This window comes from Anguilla rostrata, chromosome 3 (genome assembly GCF_018555375.3).
Source record: "Anguilla rostrata isolate EN2019 chromosome 3, ASM1855537v3, whole genome shotgun sequence".
NCBI lineage: Eukaryota > Metazoa > Chordata > Actinopteri > Anguilliformes > Anguillidae > Anguilla > Anguilla rostrata.
Window position 1 is genome coordinate 72,641,576 of NC_057935.1, and position 18,792 is coordinate 72,660,367.

The following is an 18,792-nucleotide window of genomic DNA, read 5'->3' on the forward strand; positions in this document are numbered from 1 at the left end:
CTTATAATATATTTACCACATTATCGCCAGCAAAAATAAATGCTGGGCTGGTCTCTGAATAGATTTCCATTTTTCTGGCCTATTCTGTCTTATAAATGCCCTCGGCTCTCCCTGTTAAATAAATATCCCCGTTGAAGCTGTCCTTCTGGATGAGTAACACTGTATTATTCCACTGTTAGATTAAGACCATTTCTTTCCTCGCTCTGGCGAAGTAAGTTCCCCCGTATCATTTTTTTGGTCATGATTATGCGTTTATGGCTTTTTAATATGTGCGGCGGTGGAGGAAGGAAACTCACTTCAGCATTAATTTTAGCTGCGCATAATTGCTCTGCCATTTTTCATGGACGTTGGGGAGAATATGTCCAGTTCTGGACGGGAGGCAAACTGCCGCACACACAGTTAACCAGCCCACGGAAATGAAGCCGTTAGACTGCAGAGCTACAGCTGCATATTGGGCGGACCAGACTAATTATGTATTTTCTTTTTTCAAAGCAATAAAAGCAGTAAACTCTCTGTCGGTAAAGCAGCACCCCGCTGTAGCGTAGCTGGGGTTTGTGTCTGCGGAGGTGGAGGAGCGTTTAAAGATGACCCTGGAGGAGCGTTTAAAGACGGCTCTCTGTGGTCTGCAGGTCACGTTCTGCTTTCCGAGTCGGTCTCCTTATTTTAGCTTCAGGAACAGGCCGGGCTGGAGTCAGGACTCAGCTCCCTTCAGAACAAACACAGCTGCAGCTCACCTGTCACCTGCAGGTACAGGCTCGGGCGTGGGGGGGGGTGGAATCTGCCTCCGAATGGCATTGATCTGCGCCTGTCATCTACGGGGCCATTCGGTGTTTCGGGGGGGGTTGAGAGGGCAATTGCCGGGCGCATCTCATGCTTATTTGAGTGGAATAACACCCCCACTGCGCTGCTGATTGGCAGAGGTAATTCACTGCCAGTCACCAGTTAATCTGCAGAAATGAGAGCATTCAGACTGGGGGGGGGGCGGTTGGGGGGTGAAGATGTCTGCAGCATTTCTGTCTGCTGATGCTTTTCATTTTTCATCAACGGTTGAATTGGAGTTCATTATGCGCCAGTCACTCTTTACTGTGAGTGTTTCTCACAGTCACTCTATACTGTGAGTGTTTCTCAGTCACTCTTTACTGTGAGCGTTTCTCACAGTCACTCTTTACTGTGAGCGTTTCTCACAGTCACTCTTTACTGTGAGTGTTTCTCACAGTCACTCTTTACTGTGAGTGTTTCTCACAGTCACTCTTTACTGTGAGTGTTTCTCTCAGTCACTCTTTACTGTGAGTGTTTCTCTCAGTCACTCTATACTGTGAGTGTTTCTCACAGTCACTCTTTACTGTGAGTGTTTCTCACAGTCACTCTTTACTGTGAGTGTTTCTCTCTCGCCAGTTACTCTTTACTGTGAGCGTTTCTCTCTCACAGTCACTCTTTACTGTGAGTGTTTCTCACAGTCACTCTTTACTGTGAGTGTCTCTCACAGTCACTCTTTACTGTGAGCGTTTCTCTCTCACAGTCACTCTTTACTGTGAGTGTTTCTCACAGTCACTCTTTACTGTGAGTGTCTCTCACAGTCACTCTTTACTGTGAGCGTTTCTCTCACAGTCACTCTTTACTGTGAGTGTTTCTCTCTCACAGTCACTCTTTACTGTGAGCGTTTCTCTCTCACAGTCACTCTTTACTGTGAGTGTTTCTCACTCACAGTCACTCTTTACTGTGAGTGTCTCTCACAGTCACTCTTTACTGTGAGCGTTTCTCTCTCACAGTCACTCTTTACTGTGAGTGTTTCACACAGTCACTCTTTACTGTGAGTGTTTCACACAGTCACTCTTTACTGTGAGTGTCTCTCACAGTCACTCTTTACTGTGAGCGTTTCTCTCTCACAGTCACTCTTTACTGTGAGTGTTTCTCTCTCACAGTCACTCTTTACTGTGAGCGTTTCTCTCTCACAGTCACTCTTTACTGTGAGCGTTTCTCACTCACAGTCACTCTTTACTGTGAGTGTTTCTCACGGTCACTCTTTACTGTGAGTGTTTCTCTCTCACAGTCACTCTTTACTGTGAGTGTTTCTCTCTCACCAGTCACTCTTTACTGTGAGTGTTTCTCTCTCACAGTCACTCTTTACTGTGAGCGTTTCTCACAGTCACTCTTTACTGTGAGCGTTTCTCTCTCGCAGTCACTCTATACTGTGAGTGTTTCTCTCTCACAGTCACTCTTTACTGTGAGTGTTTCTCACAGTCACTCTTTACTGTGAGCGTTTCTCTCTCACAGTCACTCTTTACTGTGAGTGTTTCTCACAGTCACTCTTTACTGTGAGCGTTTCTCTCTCACAGTCACTCTTTACTGTGAGTGTTTCTCACAGTCACTCTTTACTGTGAGTGTTTCTCACAGTCACTCTTTACTGTGAGTGTTTCTCACAGTCACTCTTTACTGTGAGTGTTTCTCACAGTCACTCTTTACTGTGAGTGTTTCTCACAGTCACTCTTTACTGTGAGCGTTTCTCACAGTCACTCTTTACTGTGAGCGTTTCTCACAGTCACTCTATACTGTGAGCGTTTCTCACAGTCACTCTTTACTGTGAGTGTTTCTCACAGTCACTCTTTACTGTGAGTGTTTCTCACAGTCACTCTATACTGTGAGTGTTTCTCACAGTCACTCTTTACTGTGAGTGTTTCTCAGTGCAGAGAGTTTAGCGCTGAGCGCACGCTAACAGATGCACTGAGGTGGTGAGCCGCGGCTAATGCAGTGCTAACCCTCCAGAGGACAGAATGAGGTGTCCTTGAGTGATTTTGAGTGGCGTGCCGCACTTCTAAAGAGTGCTGTTTGGAAACACGTGTGCAAAGTGTAGTTCTACACTAAGCTCTGCGCTGCTAAATATAGAGCAGAGTAATGCCCTGAATCAACACACAAGCTAATGTATGTAAATCATCAATTAGATCCTGTATCATATCTTACACACACACACACACACGTGCACACACACAAACACTGTTAAGAAGGCTTTTATGTTGAATTTAGTTCACCCTCTTTTTGTCACGCCCATTAATAGGTTATAATATATGGTTGCGTTCGACGTGTATTACGTATGAGACGCGTTTTACGCATTTTAATTCAGTTAGTTCAGGAAAGTTCAGAGAAGCCGAAGTTGAGAACCTGTTGCATCCATTATTGAATACAAGATATATATTACCGTTTTTGGTGAAATATTACCCAGCGTCACTGTCAGAGACCCGTGTGCGTGCGTCGATATGTGAGTTTACTTCTATTCTAGACTAATGATTCAAATGTAGGTTTGCGTTTACTCGTCATTCCCTGATAAGTCGTAGCAATGCTAATTATTGATACGAGCTCATTGTTGGTTTTACACGTGTTAGCCGCATACGTAGTTTAATGTTTAGGCTGCGTAGGTAATTAACCGATGTGTAATTAACCAAAGAGAACGTATTGTTACGTTTATTCATTTTTGTCGAAGTTACCCTGATTATTATCTCAAACTGAGAGCATTGCTAGCTGATAAATGTGATCCATTGTACTGGTTAGTTTTTGAGCTTCATATTTGTGTATGCATATAATATTAGAGCTTGCTGTTAAATGCCTGCACTGTGAATGACGTACATGTAGTGTTCCCTTTATGTACGTTTATATTCATTCTGTTAATGCAGCATTTATTATTATATTACATTTGTCATTAATGTTATGCCATTGTTTTGTATGTTTGTAGAATCTCACACATACCAATCCCTCTCTGTGAACAAAGGAAGGAGGTTGCATTTAACTTTATTGAAATGAGAAGTTTTAGTCCATTTTTTCCAGGTGCCCCACAGAGATTACATTTTTACCCCAGCCATTTAATTCAGCAGGGAAGAGGCAAATCATTTCCTCACCTTGTCCACGTCTACAAACACATTCCCACACAGACACATGCATACACGCACGCACGCACACACGCACACACACATGCAAAGACACAGAGACACACGCACACACGCAAACATACACACACAAACACTCACTGGCAGGAGTGTGATATCTGTACGTGTCCCAGGCCTGTTTGGGTAATGTTTCCTGAGCTGTTGGTGTTTGTGTGTGAGTGGGTTTATGGAATCACCTACATCCTCCCACGTCTCCCTTAGACGTGCTCACAAGCCAGAGTTCAGCTCAGCAGGAGGAATGTTCTGGAAGGTTTTCATTTAGGCTTACTGTGAGAAATGGACACACGATGAGCATGACATTCTCAACGCTATAATGCGATTTCGTTATGACAAAACTCAACGCATTTCATAGATTACTACCCCACAGACGCTGAGCCTATCAGAATATTGCATGTTGTGTACACACCTGTTATGTCTCAGATCTGTCCACAATGCAGTAACGAGGACAACTCGAATCTGAACGCAACATAAAGCCCCTTGTGCCCAAAATAAAACAAAGTGCATAAGACATTTCCCCCAACATTCTATAAACAAGCACATTTATTATAAAGATGCAAAACCTAAACCCAAAACCACAAAATAACAAAATATATACAAACAGTCGTAGGCGTTGGATAAAACAGGTAAGGCCAAAGCAGGGCCTACAGAGGACTACTAACCCTGATCTGCAACAAATAGTCATCTTTCTCTCAATTAAAAAAAAATGAACGTAGATTAGTGTAGATGAGTTTCTGAATCAGTGAGCTGCAGAGGGAGATGAATAAGCTTCTTGGTCACATGGATTTGCAGTTTCCACATAAACCCAGGCTGATAGAGTCTTTGAAATCTGTTCTGAGATCCTTGATTTGGATTCTGTCATTTTTTCCCTCACTTTAAGACGCCTGGTTCTCCAGGTCTTGACTGACGACCATCAGTAGTTAGTTGAAGGAGATTTTGTGGTGCTGAGCTAAAACAGAAACCTGCACCCACACCGGCCCTTTTCAGATACCGCTGTCCGAGCGTTTCTCTGAGGTCAGTGGTACAGTGGCAATCCCGCAGTGTTACAGTAACGTTTACACAACCTTGTGCTTACGCTTGGGGCCTGGCCAGTCTCTCCTCAGTCTTTAATCCTGTTAGGATCACAAACCACCATTCCCCCAGCACCCTGCAGCTCTGGGGGTTCAATGCAAGGATTCCCGTAATATTGTGCTGGTTTAATACCGTCGCATAATTTCTGCCTATAATGATTATCAATAGTTTGTTTTCAACGTGTTTGGAAAAGGCTGTGGTTTAATGGATTTGTGTTAATTATGTGAGAAATTGTTCATTGTTTGAACAGTGGCAGTATAAGACGTGCCATGAGTGTGCGTATGTGTCTGTGTGTTCTTGAGTGTGTGTGTGTGTGTAAGTGTGTTAGTGTGTATGTGTGTGTGTGTGTACTCCTGCGTAAGTGTGAGAAATGAACTACCTGCTCCAGCACTTTAGAGTTGCTCTTCATCTTTAAGATTAGAACATGAGAATATAAACATCCAGTTCTGAGCAGCCTGTGCTGATTTAGTGCTTTCTCTATCTATTTTATTTGAGCTTCTTCTGTTATATTTATAATGTTAATCAGCACAAAGAGCTAAATGTTGTGTATTTGAACAATAATGTTTTATATTCCTCCTGGACATCTGTCCTTGCCCGTCCTTCCCCAGCCCTCCCACCCTCTCTCTCTTTTAAATTCTCTCACTCTCCTCTCTCATAGTCCCTCTTTCCCTCCCTTTCTTCTTTCACATTCACCCTCTCTCTCCTTGTCTCTCCTCTTCTCTGACAGGCTGAGATATTAGAGCAGGGATGTTCCAGGAATATTCAGAGTCTCTGTGAGCTCCTGACGGCTTCAGACGAATCCAAACTTTGAGGCAGTAAAGACGATATCGATCGCCCATCATTAAGCTCTTGTAAGAAGCCTTCAGCTTTTGAAAAGAGACAAAAGGCTCTCCCACTGTCACGTCCAACGGCCTACCCATTCAGTGTCCATGCACAACATTTGAAAGGCTAGTTCTCTGAGTAATAAATTAGGATTCTGCACAAGAATAAAAAAATCTTTGAGAGAGGGACCAAAGACATGCCTAGTGTCATCAAAGATATTTCACTCATGGACAAATGTTTTGCTCCAGTATTGGACCCAGAAACTCTAACAGTAACACTAACAGTAACACTAACACTAACCCTGACACTAACACTGCTCTGTCCATGTGGTAAGGACATGCAGTACTCTTCATTAACTAATCACTTTATTAATTGATTAATTAGTCGCTTGGGGTCGGCTGGGCTGCCGCACATGCTCTCTGACTGCGTTTATTTGATAATGGGCTGCATTATGAGCCTCTCAGCACGCTCCCGCTGTAATTACCCATAATCCCCTGCGCGGGGGGCTTGCCCTCGGCTGCGTCTGGTGAAAGTGTAAATCAGGGATGTGACAGCTCTGCAGACACACACGCACAACCACTGCACGCACCACCACACACACGACACACTCACCACACACACAACACTACACACACACGTCATTACGCACACACACGCTCCACGCGCACACACACGCACATCATACGCTCACACTCACACACACATCACACTCACACCACACACACTCACTCTCTCTCAACACTCTCAACACCACCACAACTCAACCACACACACACCCCTCTCCACACATCACACACACACACCACACTCACACACATGCACACACACCCACTCTTACACACACGCACGCACGCGCACACACACACACACACACTCACTCACGCATGCACACAGACACGCACCCACACACACACATGCACATCACACACGCACACGCGCACACACACATGCACACACACACACACACTCACTCTCTCTCTCACACACTCTCACACACACACACACACACACACAGAAAGGATGTCCAGGCATTTGTCAGGCCTGAGTAAGTGTGGCTCTTCGTTGAAGGGGATGATTAAGATGCTCTCACAGAAAGGCGCTCGAGTTGGATCATTTCAGCCTTTACAGGTGGATCTGTGAGTCACACAGAAAGGCGAGTTGGATCATTTCAGCCTTTACAGGTGGATCTGTGAGTCACACAGAGGCTGAAGTACCTGCAGCAGCCTTCAGTGAGCTTCCACTGGCCTCCGATTCCTCATCCGCTGCATGTCACAGTCTAACAACTACGCAAGCACAATTATATCTCATTTCTGTCCGCTCAACACAGTGCACTTAAAAACATTTTTTGCGAAAAATAGCAACCACAGGTGGAGTCTGAATACTCTCTTGGTCAAAGAGAAAAGTGTGTGTCTGTGTATGTGAGAGAGTGAGTCTGTTTCTGTGTGTGAGTGAGTGTGTGTGTCTCTGTGTGAGTGAGTGAGTGAGTGACTGGCTGACTGACTGTGCGAGTGACTGTGTGTGTGTGTGTGTGAGTGAGTGACAGTGTGTGAGTGTGAGTGTGAGTGAGTGAGTGAGTGACAGTGTGTGAGTGTGAGTGTGAGTGAGTATGTGTGTCTGTGTGTGTGTGTGAGTGTGAGTGACTGTGAGTGTGAGAGTGACTGAGAGTGACTGAGTGTGAGGTAATGAGGTAATGTGTGCGTTACTCTAGCTGACGTGTGTGGCTGTTTACCTAGCCTGTTAGGCAGCCCCAGATTACTTCTGTCTGAGAGGAATAAATTGTGGCTGAAATAGCTGAGAATTTTTAAAAATGCATTTGCCCCAAAGCAACAGTGTATTAAGCTGACAAAAAAGTTTCTGGTGCTGGTTTAAATGAGGACATTGAGTCTGAAAAGTATGACTTTGTTTCTGTGTGAATTGCCTGAAATAGCCACTGGCATAAAGTCCCATCCCTTTTTACTGTCAGTATGAAAATGGCAGCCATTTTGGCTCTCTCCCTGGCTTCAGTTTCCTCAACACCTGGTCTTAAAGCCCACTGCTTTGCATGAATATTCATCCCCATCTTGATTTCGCTGCACGTCCTGAGTGCGCGAGAGCCATCCCCATTATTAATCGGCCTGCCGCTGGCCTGGCCGACGCTCTTATTTATTCAGAGTGTTTGTGTTTCGGGGAGATTTAGGGCTGTGGTCTGCATGTGCTCCACCCCTCCAGCTCCTCTGCATTACCCTATGAGGAGGACTTCACCAGGGCGCTTTATCGAACGCGTGCCATAACTGCCTGTGATGGATGGCTGGGCCTTTCACACAGTGTGTGTGTGTGTGTGTGTGGTGTGGTGTGTGGTGTTGGTGGTGCTGTGCGTGCGTGCGTGCGTGCGTGCGTGCGTGCGTGCGTGCGTGCGTGCGTGCGTGCGTGCGAGAGAGCTCTCTCAGGGCGGAGCTTAAGGGAATCTATTTGTCTTACTGCCAGGTCGGCTGAGTTCATTATGATGTTTTAATTAATCTCAGGGAAGCTGTGTGTAATTGAATGAGTAGCAGGCAGAGCCAGTCCTTTTGCTAGATGCACAGGGAAGTAGCTCCGCACCCCGTGGCTGCCTGGGCCCCCTGTCACAGGAAACAGCCCTCGTTCCCGCCTTGTTATGAGTCTTTCACTTCACCTGTTCTGCTCCTGTTTCCCGCTCCCCTGCTTCACTTCCCCTGTTCTGCTCCTGTTTCCCTCTCCCCTGCTTCACTTCCCCTGTTCTGCTCCTGTTTCCCTCTCCCCTGCTTCACTTCCCCTGTTCTGCTCCTGTTTCCCTCTCCCCTGCTTCACTTCACCTGTTCTGCTCCTGTTTCCCTCTCCCCTGTTCTGCTCCTGTTTCCCTCTCCCCTGCTTCACTTCCCCTGTTCTGCTCCTGTTTCCCTCTCCCCTGCTGGTACGGGGGTCCACACATCTGCGCGGGACGTGTGCTTGAGTCACAGGAGTAATCGGCGCAGGTTCCGCCAGAAAAACTGATGTAGCGCCACGGAGAAAGTCGACAGTGTGTTTCCAGGTCTCTCTACAGGAAGTGATGCAAGGTGACATCACAGGAAGTGATGTATTGCCACTCTGATCCATGTTCTGGATGGGATGAGTAACTCAGGATGAGATTTTGTACGTGTAACATGAATTGAGTCAAAGGTTTGCAGGAAGGGCATGTTGGAGTTTTAATAATGTATGGTTTGTCTGTGTAAAACCTCATAATGTTGTTATCTAATGTTGTAGAAACATGATAGTGGAGTAGTATTATTATCGTATTTTAGTGGAATAGTTTCCAGAATTCCTGATTTACTTATTTTTTCTCTCAGGCAGGTTTGATTTAGTCACAGTTTAGGATGTGGCAGCCCAGAATACTATTAATGATCCGCTTTTAACTGGTCGCCCCTCTGAAAGATCGAAAGTTAGACAGTCAAAATGATTCATTGATATTAAATATAATAATCCCACTTTAATAACAAAAAGCCAGACCATATTGGAGATTTAGCTTTCCAACTTCAGTGCCACAGGAACAAAAAGAAAATGAGGTATGAAGCAATAATGGGGGAAAGAAAACACAACTAAGGAACGACCACGAAACAAAATAAGAAACTGCTTCTTCTTGGCTCCGAATCGTACCTCCAAACTAAACTCTGAAATAACCTTCGCCTCTGCAGTCATAAATACTTCATCCTGCCGGCTCGGAGAGTGTTGACTCCGACGGGGTTTTGCAGAGTTGAAACACTTACAGGGAGGTCAGGTTTATATATGGAAAGGACTGGCTTATCTAAAAACTGACAAATTCACTATTTGGAAACCAAATGCTAATTTGTCGAAAACAGGGCTGAGCACTAAAATATTGAAAAGGTTTGTTGTTTATTCTTTTTTTTTTAATGAGGCCAAACATGAATCAGGCAGGAGATAATTCAAACATAGCGATTGAATAACTCTGGAATATTTATTCTTTCTCTGGACAAAAAGGTAGTGTTTTGAAAATACTAATGATTTAGCCCACCCAGGTGGGTATAATGCTGGTTGGGGGTGTAGGTACAGGTGGTTAATGTTGGTTGGAGGTGGAGGTATAGGTGGTTTTAATGCAGGTATGAGGTGTAGGTGTATGTGGGTATAATTCTGGTTAAAGGTGGAGGTATAGGTGGTTAATGCTGGTTGGAGGTGGAGGGACAGGTGGTTGAATGCTAGTTTGAGGTGGAGATGTAGTTGGGTATAATGCAGGTGGAGGTACCGGTGTAATGCCAGCTGGAGGTGCAGTGGTGCTCTCTCTCCTCAGTGCTGCAGGTAGACAGGTAGACACAGCCTGAGGCTGCAGACACAGGTGGGCAGAGACCAGCCTGTGATCCCTGAGTCTGTGCCCTGCTCGTTAGCGAAGAGGAGCAGCACCCTGTGGGGCTCAGAGCGGGAAAAAACAGCCTTTCAGCTTCGTTTCATTCACTCTGAGGAACACAGCAGCAGCAGAGGCAGAACAAGCAAACAGCACAACGCTCAGCAAACTCTCAGCAAACGCTCAGCAAACTCTCAGCAAATGCTCAGCAACCTCTCAGCAAACGCTCAGCAAATGCTCAGAAAACTCTCACACCCAACCGTAAGAACATTTACAGCACAGGCCACCACGCTGGCCACATCCGCAAACAACAGCAAACCCACAGAAACTAGAGCCAGCTCCTACAGCAGTGGCATCACTGACACCTGCAACTCAAAGACCACAACGATCACAAGCAGATAAACCCACAAAGCACGTCTTGCAGTGACACCCTTGACAGGTGAAAAAAAACAGTACAGTACTGATGCTAAAGGTGTGAAAATAAGCCGTGTCCATAGCAACAACAAAAATACAATGACCACCAAAATTAACTTGAGGGACAGAGAAAGTGTGCGTGTGTTTCGTGTGTGTGCATGTGTGTGTACACGTGTGTATATTGTAGTGTTGTTCTGTAATAATTTTTTAAAGGAGCTACACGTGTGTAATTCCATGCAGATGTGTTACATAAAGGTGTTGATGTGTTGCTCAACAGTATTTACTGCCAACGTATTCTCAGAAATGGTGCCAACACATGGTAGACTCCGCCCACCCACTGCCTTTATAGTTTGTACAGTACGCTCTGGTGTAGAGTAAACACACGTGCTGTATGTGTCACTGATGAGGGAGCCGCTGGCAGACGGGCCTTAGCCCGCTAACGCTGCCGCCGCTAACGCTAACTCTGCCGCCGCTAACGCTAACTCTGCCGCCGCTAACGCTTCCGCCACTAATGCTAACGCTACCGCCGCTAACGCTTCCGCCACTAATGCTAACGCTACCGCCGCTAACGCTAACGCTGCCGCCGCTAATGCTAACTCTGCCGCCGCTAACGCTTCCGCCACTAATGCTAACGCTACCGCCGCTAACGCTTCCGCCACTAATGCTAACGCTACCGCCGCTAACGCTTCCGCCACTAATGCTAACGCTACCGCCGCTAACGCTTCCGCCACTAATGCTAACGCTACCGCCACTAACGCTAACGCTGCCGCCGCTAACGCTGCCGCCACTAATGCTAACGCTACCGCCACTAACTCTAACGCTGCCACCGCTAACTCATTAGCAGCGCTGCCGCCGGAATTGCTTACAGATTTCAGACGGCCAAACAAAGCGAGCGAGCGCTTCTGTTTAATTAGGTTTAGTGAGAGATCAATCAGTAACGGCCAAGCCGCCAGGGGCCTCTGAACCGCAGATATCCGCTCGCCCGTTTCCGTGGATACCGCACGTACGGAGCGGATGACAGATTTCATGGACTCATTCTCTCTCTCTCTCTCTAAAATGCTAATTTTCAATTTTTTTATTATTTTTGTTTAGGGCTACATTGTATATTAGCGTCCAAACTAGCACTGGCATGTGTGCAATCTTTAAAGCATGACACTGCGGTTGACTACATAATGACTGTTTTTTCTTGCATCAGATGTTCTTTGGTTATACCAGGATATTGATGATAAATGGATCATCCGGTGTTTCGAAGCAGCACTGAAAGTGTTATTCCTTAATTTTCTGGCACGCAGAGCTCTCCGCCACCTACAGCGTTGGTAATCGAACACTGTGGGAGTGTTAGTTTGTCATTGATATGGTTCCCATATACAAATATATAGGAATCATAAGGTGAAAATGGTTCCCATATTCTTAGGGAGGGTTAAATGTAGCTCCTATCGTGTTACCTTACCAGGTGAATTTGCTGTGTGATGATTTGCAAGGGTAGCGTGGTGGTGCAGTGGGTCTTTCCGTGTGGAGTTGTCCATGTTCTCCCCGTGTCTGGTTTCCTCCCACAGTCCAAAGACATGCCGGTTCGGAGACTCAGATTGGGGAGTCTTCTGTCTCAGACTCACAGAAACTCCAGCACACAGGCACAATCCCCCAGCCCACACACTGAATATGCATTACTGGAGAATGGAAGAGTAATATTATTCTGAAGAATATTCCCCTTATCTGTTCTACAGATGGCAGGCTGTAGATGATGCCTTTTTTCCCCCTTTAATTATTAACACGTGTTTTTGGAAGCGCAGTTTTGTAAGATTGTTATCTGGGAAGAAACATGTGTCTCTGTGTAGGTTCATTTTTTAAGCGGTAATATTAAAATTAAACCTTGCTGTGGTATACATCCATCCGTCCATCCATTATCTATACCTGCTTATCCTGGTCAAGGTTGCAGGGAGTGCTGGAGCCTATCCCAGCATGCATTGGGTGAGCGGCTGGAATACGCCCTGGACAGGCCGCCAATCTAGGGCGTATTGTGGTATTCCGAATACCTCAATGTATTTGCCTTGTTTCAGCCCATTTGCACAAATGCATATGCTAACACAGTGATATTACACCTGTGTTAAATGACCATTACTCTTATAATATATCAAACGTATATATTTGAATGTATGTATTATTTTGTGGGTTCTTTTTAATCCTTCTGTATTAATGGAAATACGGCCTGTTTGTTTTGTGTGTACAGTAAGTAATTAGCGTGGGGATTCTAGACTGCTTGGGCCGATTAACTGGTAATGAGTCTGACCTCTGAGTTTCTGACTCAGAGTTTCATTCAGAACTGTACTCTCCAGAGAGATCGACAGGAGGAGAGTGTGAACAGGGGGAGGACAGAAAGAGAGGAAGGAGAGACTGGCGCCTGATTGGCTATCCTGGGCAGGAAACCCACGCTCTCTTCAGCAGTGGTGGGATGGCTGAGAGAGTCTGTCCCTGTCACAGGTCTGAGGGGTGGGCTGTGTTTGGACAGCCCTCTTAACTGGCTGATCGTCGGTACGAAGATCAGCTATTGGCCGGAGCTCCTGATTGGTTATTCTGGGCAGGAAGTGGAGCTCCTGATTGGTTATTCTGGGCTGGAAGTGGAGCTCCTTATTGGTTATTCTGGGCAGGAAGTGGAGCTCCTCATTGGTTATTCTGGGCAGGAAGTGGAGCTCCTGATTGGTTATTCTGGGCAGGAAGTGGAGCTCCTGATTGGTTATTCTGGGCAGGAAGTGGAGCTCCTGATTGGTTATTCTGGGCAGGATTGGAGCTCCTGATTGGTTATTCTGGGCAGGAAGTGGAGCTCCTGATTGGTTATTCTGGGCAGGAAGTGGAGCTCCTGATTGGTTATTCTGGGCAGGAAGTGGAGCTCCTGATTGGTTATTCTGGGCAGGAAGTGGAGCTCCTGTAACCAGCGTAAGGACGGCCATGACTGAATCGCGCCGCAGTGGAGGCGGTCTGGCGGTCTGGCGGTCTGGTGGTCTGGCGGTATTTCGGGTCTGTTGATCGTCCCTCTGCGTACGCGCCGGCACTCCCGCCGTGGATCCTGTCTGTGGGCGGAGCTCATAAAGCAGCGAGGGGAAGGATTCACGCAAAATAGGGCGCGACTTAAAAACCGAGGAACTCGCCGTTGTGCTCGGGCTGACTGTCCGTCGCCATGACGCTGGGGGGGGGAGATCAAAACAAAGCGCTCGTTTCTGGGGAGATCACTGGTGACGGAAACCAGGGCTGTGGAGGAAGGTGACCTGGAGTAACCTCCTGACGCCGCGGAGAAATAAAACTTTAAGCCTTGTCATTTGTTTGACGTAAAAAAAAAAGGCCAAAGTATGTTGCAGTGAAAATATTTTTTTTAAAGATTATCTTATTTGTGTTGAATGTCCCTTGTAGTGTAGCATAAAATAATTTATGGTTTTTGAGATTAAGGGTAGAGACTCATGTACCCTACAGGGGACGAAAATGGATTTCCAGGTTCATAGAAGGATAACCTACCATATTACCTGCATCTGAATGAAGCAGTGACACTTATTAATGTGAGCGATTGATTTATTTGTTTATTAAAGTGTTTTTGCATCATTCCAGATGCCCGGCCCATACGGGCTTAAATATTTGAGGTCATATTAATAATAAATACCGAGACATTTCAGAGTAATTTATCCCGTGGGTGGAAAGTACAGGCCGCATTTATAATGCAGAAGACCAGGCCGTTCTGGCAACTCTCTGGGGCAGTTAATGTTCTTTCGGCTGTACTGTTGATGTTTTCAGGACCCCGAAACGTAGCTTTGCTGCACCAGAAAGGTGGAATAATGAGCTGATCTTTTTGATAAAAACACAGACCCCGTTGGCAGTAGATCTGTTATTTTATCTTTTTCTTTTATCACACGGCTTCTCAGGCTTCAGCTCCTTGGCGTCTCTTTTGGATAAAGAGCCTGTTTACATCTGATCATTTTATTTCTGTGACAGTAAAGACTCTTGATTAAATTCATGATTTTTCTGATTGAAAAATGACGCACCTTTAGGGTTGTTGTCAGTTCAGGTGTCAGTAAAGGGCTAATTTTTCCTCTCTTTCCCCCGTACCCACAACCCCACTCTCCCCTGTACCCACAACCCCCCTCTCCCCTGTATCCACAACCCCACTCTCCCCTGTACCCACAACCCCCCTCTCCCCTGTACCCACAACCCCCCTCTCCCCTGTACCCACAACCCCCCTCTCCCTGTACCCACAACCCCACTCTTCCCTTACCCACAACCCCACTCTCCCCTGTACCCTCAACCCCTTCAGTCCTGTGCACTCCAGTGCAGCGCCTCTTGTTTTGTGAGATGCCTCTTTTCGGTGTTCCCTGTGTGTGGGGTGTCTGTGATGCTCAGTATGGCAGCTGTCAGGGCTGCAGCAGTGGGGTGTGGGGTAATGTTGGGCTGAATGGCTGCTCAGCGGTAGTGAGGTAGCTTTATCTGGTGTGTTTGGTGTCTTCGGTGCGTTGGACGGGGAAGCGCAGAGTCAGCCATCTGCCGAAAAGGTGACTCCCAAGCCCAGACGCCCCGCCCCGCACCACGTGGGGTTTTCATCAAGGGGCCATCGATTCGTCTTTGATTGAACTTTATTTCCTCCGCCCACTGTAACCCCCCCACCCCTGCCCCCACCCCTGCCGTGCAGCGCTGAGAAAGGTTGGGGGCGATCCAGAGGAGCGTTCCGAAAGTGATCGATGTGTCCCCGGGGGGGGGGGCGGGGGCCTCTCTGTCTCACTGCCACAGCACTGCGCTGATATACCTGATCTCAGAACAGTGAAATAGAACCTGTTGCTCTTGCTTTATGCATTTGTAAAAGGTCACTGAATGAAAGATGCTGTCCCCGAGCAGCACCTGTCCCAGGTTAAGGCTCTCTCCTCCAAACAGCACCTGTCCCAGGTTAAGGCTCTCTCCTCCAAACAGCACCTGTCCCAGGTTACTCTCTCTTCCAAACAGCACCTGTCCCAGGTTACCGCTCTCTCCCCCAAACAGCACCTGTCCCAGGTTATGGCTCTCTCCTCCAAACAGCACCTGTCCCAGGTTAAGGCTCTCTCCTCCAAACAGCACCTGTCCCAGGTTAAGGCTCTCTCCTCCAAACAGCACCTGTCCCAGGTTATGGCTCTCTCCCCCAAACAGCACCTGTCCCAGGTTACCGCTCTCTCCTCCAAACAGCACCTGTCCCAGGTTACCGCTCTCTCCCCCAAACAGCACCTGTCCCAGGTTACCGCTCTCTCCTCCAAACAGCACCTGTCCCAGGTTACCGCTCTCTCCTCCAAACAGCACCTGTCCCAGGTTACCGCTCTCTCCTCCAAACAGCACCTGTCCCAGGTTACCGCTCTCTCCTCCAAACAGCACCTGTCCCAGGTTAAGGCTCTAACTCACAGCGCTAATTCCACCCCGCCCCCCGTCTTATTGAAGTCTGATTCTGCCTCGGTTCCCCTCCCAGTGAATCCCGAAGTCCGTAGGAGCAGAGTTCTGCTTAACTGCCAAATCATGGAATCACTTAAGGCTCTCAGAGTTCTTCCATACTCCTTTGCGGGAAGCACATTATTAGTAGTATTTTATAATTATGCTGAAAGGGCCAAACATTAATCATATAGAACTGGCAAAGAATGCATGGATATGCTGTGTTGTACCATTGTGAAAACCCAGTTGATGTGCTCTTTAATATCCCAAGAATATTTGGTGCTTTTTCTTTATGTCACAGAATGTGTTGGCTGTGGGCTTTATGACAAACGGGTTCTTAACCAAACTGGCCATTCTGCATGTTTTATACTGTTTTTACTGTCAGACACATTTTAGGTGGTTAATACTGCTGGCTGACTACAGTGACAGTGACAGCTTGATAGCAAAGCTCAGTTTCGTTTCTTTTTCAAGATCAGCAGGCGACTTGGCACTTAAATAGTCATCATGATGATTGACAGCAGTGGTAGTTGCTCTCTGATTTTTTTATCGGTCTTTTTTTTTTTTTTAGTTGAGCACTTCTGAAGTTTTTGGCTTTTTGAAGCAAAGTGCAGTGAACATAGTCTGTAGTTCCCCTCAAAATTACAGAGCGTTCTTCAGCCACTATCTCCAAGAGATACTTTTCTAAGCTGCTTTACTCTTTCCCAATTAGTGTAATTTGTGATCATCAAACATAGCCAGTAATGAGTGCCTTTGTTTTATCTCTTAATGAAGATGTGAAATAAACACGTTGTTAGTTTGGTTTAATAATCATTTAAACGAGTAAGAATCGACATCGAAATCGACACTGCTCTTCAACAGGGAATGCTGGGGGGAGGGGGGATGGGGGAGGGGCTTCTGTTAGTGATAAACATATTGAAACTGTTTCTCTGCTTTTATTCATTAACAAACTTCACAACTTCAGCAAAGATCACTACCTGTCTACTCTGTGCTTCAGTCTACCTCATAAGAGAAGTAGTGGCGATATTCTATTATGTTAAAAATTATTATTATTAATAATGATTATTATCACATCAGTGATGTCATGTGAAGAGCCTTAATGTTACACATTCACAGGGGCAGTGACAAGTAGACATTCTTTGCTGTTTTTCAGATGTTCACCTCTGTATACACTGCTGTCGGTCAGTACGGGTCTGCTATTGGTCAGCACAGGCCTGCTATTGGTCAGCACAGGTCTGCTATTGGTCAGCACAGGTCTGCTATTGGTCAGCACAGGCCTGCTATTGGTCAACACATGCCTGCTATTGGTCAGCACAGGCCTGCTATTGGTCAGCACAGGCCTGCTATTGGTCAGTACGGGCCTTCTATTGGTCAGCACAGGTCTGCTATTGGTCAGCACAGGTCTGCTGGTCTCAAGTCTCACAGGTTTCCCGCTTAAACAATGAGCCAGTAGCAGTTTTAGATCTGAGCAGCTTTGCTATGCACCTGCTGCCAGATTACACACAGCTGCGCCTGAAACGGTTAATTTAATCAGAGTTTCCAGGGCCCCTCCAGCTGGGTCAGTCACCCTCTCTGCCCAGGAGTGGGAGACGTAAACACTTTCATTCTGGGAAAACAACTGAACAACAAATAATATTCATTGTTTCGGTTGGTGCACAATACCGCCAGGTGGCTAATATATTTTGTCTAAATTGCATTTAGCCTAAACAGCATGAAGTGAGCATGTGTATTTATTTAGCTGCATAGCACCATAACTACTGTATTCTGTGAAAAGCTGTGCTATAAAGAAGCGTGGATTTGTTCACTGGTATGATGTTAATATAATTATAATCTGCCTGCATAACTATGTCTATAAATATGCCTTCTTTACACAAACATACATGTTTTGTTCAGTTGAACACACTGCGCTTTTAATAGTACAAGAAAAAATCACACTGGACAAACACTTTACAAACTAAGAAAATAACAGATTACAGATTAATGAGATCTTAAACTGTTGTTTTTTTTGTCTTTTTCTTTACATCAAAATGTATCTAATCAAATCCATTTAGCTTGTCTGTCCATTGCAGTTAAGGAACGTAAGGTTGAATGTCATAATCATAAAACATTTAGCTTGGTTAAAGAAGTATTAGTGAAGTTTCATGAAAAACCAAATTGAAACAAGTGAATTTGATTGAATTGCTTATATTGATGCTTACTAAATCTGCCTCTGAACTCTGATGTGATGGATTCTGATCATGCAGCTGTGCTGCTGATGGATCCATCGCCTGTGTTACGGTTAGCAGGATTTCAGGTGCTGTGGAACTGACATTGTCTCCAAACTGAAAACAAAGGGAAAATGTGTGTGTGTGTGTGTGTGTGTGTGTGTGTGTGTGAGTCTGTGTGTGTGTGTGTGCGTATGTGTGCGTATGCATGCGTGTGTGTGTGTGTGCGTGCGCGTGTGTGTATGTGTGCGCGTGCGCGTGTGTGTGTATGTCATGATAGTGGCTGTGTGAGAGATGAGCTGTATTTCCTGTTCCAGGTGTATTCACCGGGCCCCCGTGCCCCTGTGACCTCCTGCAGACAGTGTGGGCTCTAAGTGATGACTTCTCTCATTACAGTTTAAACAGGAACAAGCAAATGAACACAATAAATAATTCAGCCATTTTGAGAAAGGCCCTGAGTCAGTCTTAATTACACACAACAGGGCCTCATCCCAGGATGTGTAATTATGAGCCTGTAAAAACACACTGCTGTCCCTACAGAGCTTCTGTCCTTGACCTTGCCACAGATTTAACACACACACATGTACATACTCACACACAC

The 18,792-nt window shown here is 46.0% G+C and overlaps 1 protein-coding gene across 4 annotated transcripts in view; it reads left to right on the forward strand.

The window, feature by feature from the left end:
- Positions 1 to 18,792, forward strand: part of LOC135251867 (neural cell adhesion molecule 2-like) — a 91,528-nt gene that overhangs the window by 27,742 nt on the left and 44,994 nt on the right. The gene's annotated exons all lie outside the window — the stretch shown is intronic.